This window comes from Octodon degus, unplaced genomic scaffold (assembly GCF_000260255.1).
Source record: "Octodon degus isolate 3935 unplaced genomic scaffold, OctDeg1.0 scaffold00176, whole genome shotgun sequence".
In the NCBI taxonomy this organism is placed as follows: Eukaryota; Metazoa; Chordata; class Mammalia; order Rodentia; family Octodontidae; genus Octodon; species Octodon degus.
Window position 1 is genome coordinate 1,854,578 of NW_004524752.1, and position 3,766 is coordinate 1,858,343.

Sequence of the window (3,766 nt, forward strand, 5' to 3'; positions counted from 1 at the left end):
TTTTTTTTTCGTAACTGGGGGTTGAACGCAGGCCTTTACACTTGCCAGGCAAGCATTTATTCCACTGAGCCATCTCCCCAGCCCAGTTTTAGTTAATTAACTTAGAAATTACTTGACTTTATCCAACGAAGACTCAAAGATTGCCACATTCCAGGTGCTCTACCAGTCCCTGGGAATACCAAGAGAAGTATGACCCCACCCACTAGTATATACATGAAGTTCAACTCATAAAGTGAGTTTTTTAAAGAGGCAAGATTAATTCTTCTGTGAGGCAGGCCAAGGGGCAAGGGGAGAGCTGAGGGCTCAAGCCCATGGTATCAGATTCAGAGGCTGGAGCTATTTTTAATTCTATCTGCAGAAAAGGATAATTTACAGAAAGATGATAAAATCACCATCTTTAGGGAGACGTAGTAGGAAGTGATAGGGAGAGGTCAAGTCATAACCCAACTCTTAGTGAAGTCTCAAAACTATGTGTAATACAAATAATCCATAATCTCTTCTTTCTTTCTTTCTTTCTTTCTTTCTTTCTTTCTTTCTTTCTTTCTTTCTTTCTTTCTCTTTCTTTCTTTCTTTCTCTCTCTCTCTCTCTCTTTCTTTCTTTCTTTCTTTCTTTCTTTCTTTCTTTCTTTCTTTCTTTCTCTCTATTCAGTACTGAGGATTAAACTCAGGACCTTGCACTTGCCAGACAGGTCATTATGCCCTAAACTATCTCCCTACCCCACCTATGTCGCCCAGGCTGGCCTTGAATTCATGGCAATCCTGCTGCCTCAGCCTCTTGAGTGCTGGGACTACAGGCACGTGTTACCATGCCTGGCCCAGTTTCTTATTCTGAACTGCCTTTTTGACCAGTTCAGGGGCATCAGAAGCCAAGGAGAGACATTTCAACAAAGGACTATTCAGTGATATCATTCATGACATCTATTGCTTTCAGACTGAGTGAAATCAGACTGAGAAATAGATTAGGCAGGCAGGAGTTTCCCTGGTACTCTCCTATGAACAGTAGTCCACTGCAGAGCACTGAAGATAGGGAAGTGAGGAGGTAGAGACATCAAGCAGAGAGCTTGCTCTTAGGAACCATCTCTGTGAAGATGAAGAAAAGTCTTGAGTAGATAGAAACCCAGGTACTTAGAGAGGTTTGAGCCCTGTATTGGAAGGCCACAGGGAATAAGGGAAAGGGGATCAATCAGGTTAAATTCCTCTCAAATTCCTCTCACATCTAAACCTCTCATTGACTCTTGGAAAGGCATAGGGCTTATATGTGAAGCAAGTGTTTGGAGATACAGTATTTTTGAAACTTGCTTAAGAGATGCTAAACAAGGATGAAGCTTGAGGACATGATGCTAAGTGACATAAGCCAGTCATTAAAAAAGGCAAACATCATGTGATTCCACTTACCTAGGGGTAGGTAGAGCAGTCAAATTCATAGAGTCGAGATGGAGAACTGGCTAGAAGAGGGAGAGGAATGGGGAGTTACTGCTTAATGGGTGCAGTTTTAGGTGTGTGTTTTGCAGTACTGGAGATTGAACCCAGGGCCCTACGCCTGTTAGGCAAGTACTCTGCTACTGAGCTCTACCTCCAGCCTCAGAGTCTTACACAATTAAGAAAAAATTGGGGACAAAGCAGCATGAATGTACTTAACATTACTGAACCATACACTTCAAACTAATTAAGATGGTAAATTTTATATTGTTCTTTTGCCACAATTTTTTAAAAAAACTTTCTTATAATCATATATAGACACTAAACTGAGGAGATGGGGGTCAAGCCCTTGTCTATCTGGCCAAGAAGCTTCTGTTTCTATACATACCACCCAGGACCACAGATTGAAGCTACAAAACAGAGAGGATAAAAGTTGGAGAAAGACCAGGGGGCAGTCAGTAGAGGACTCGATCTAGAACTCTGGCTCTAGCCTGTTTAAATCATACCATCCCTGCTGACACTCAGAAGAGGAAGATAAAGGGAGAAGGATGTGCATCTATTTGTGGCTGAGGAGCTGAGCAACTTTTAAGATCCCCCATTGTCAATAGGTCCTTCCTTTTTATTCCTGAGTAATATTCTATCATATGGATATACCATGTTGCTTAAGCACTTATGAATCAAAGGACATTTTTATTGTTTTCTGTTTGGGGCTATCAGAAATAAAGTTGCTGGGACTCTTCATGTACTGATTCTTTTATAGATATCAATTTTTATTTCTCCAGGATAAATGTACAAGTTTGAGATTGCTGGGTAAGTGTGTATTGAGTTGTTTTTTTTTTTTATTTTTTATGAGCAGAATATATTCATTGAGGGAAAGAAAGTCTCTGTTCGAGAGAGGGACAGGAGAGGGGCCTAAGCAGGCTTCCCCGCGATGTATTGAGTTTTTAAAGAAATGGCCAAACTGTATCTAGGTGTGGTGCCATATGCCTGTAATCCCAGCAGTTGGGAAGCAGAGGCAGGATGCTAATGAATTCAAGGCCAGACTGGACTACACAGCAAGACCTCATTTCAAGGAAAAAAAAATGATGGGTAGTTGAAAGAAAAACCAAATGACCAAACTGATTCCCAAAGTGGCTCAACTGTTTAACTACTTATATTCCCACCAACAATGTATGAGGGAAAGAATGTCTCCATATCTTCAGCAACATTTGGTACTGTCACTTAAAAAAACTCTCGGCTGTTTTTATAGCTGTGTAGCAATATCTCATTGCGGTCTTCATTTACATTTCCCTCATGACTAGTGAGACTGAAAACACTTACGTCAAGAGATGAAGTTTGTAAATTGTTTTCAGGGTTTCTTGAGGCAAATCATTTTACTCTCTGAGTGCCTCCTGCTAAAGGAAATAAGAACTCTAAGCTACCTAGCAGGCCCTGCAGCTCGCACGTCTGTGCATCCACACATGCACCCTGGCTGAGTTCGTGCACAAGGTGAGAAGCTTTAAATCGTCCCCCTGTGTACCAGCGACTCTCCATCTGCCAAGAACTGATAGGCAGTGAATTGTATCCATGTGCTCCACTGACATTTCCAAGAAATATGTGGCGACTTTACTTGGCCTTCCTGGCTTTGTTCAGCACTCAACTCCCATTGTCAAATCCTGAGCAAAAAGACATAGACTTTCACAAATTTACAAGAGGCTTTGTCAATTATCTGATTCACTGCAAAAGTGCTTGAATTCCTCTGCTCCCAAGGTTCACTGAGGCGCATAATTCAAGTGAATTATGTAATTTTGCTCAAGTAATTTTGAGCAAATGTGCTCTTGTAATTTTGGTCAAGCACTGATGGAGTGCCTAGCATGTGCAGGGAGGGGTATGCTACAAAGAGCAAAAGCTGCATGCAGGGAGAAATGGGTTTGAATTATGCCCCCATCACTGTTAGTGTATTAGTCCACTTGTTTTTATGATAACAAAACACCCAAGACAAGTTACCTTTGAAGAAAATAGGTTTATTTAGTTCTCAAGATTCAAGGGAACAGTACTGACATCAACCTGGCTCTGGTGGGGACCTTTGGTATCAGTGAGACCATGTGCAGAAGCAAGAATCACACTGCCAAGCAGGAACCCAGACAGGCAGGGTGAGGCCAAGTTTTTTTTTTTTTTTCTTCCATTGAGCTCCAACCCCCTTGAATTTTTTTCTCTTTCTGAGACAGTCTCATTAAATTTCCTAGGACGAATTCAAACTTGTACCTTTAACCACAGGCCCCAAGTAGCTGGGATTATGGGTGTGAGCCACTGTGCTCTGCTGAAATTTTTAGATAGTCTCCTCTCCCAGGACCTCTAATCCATTCTG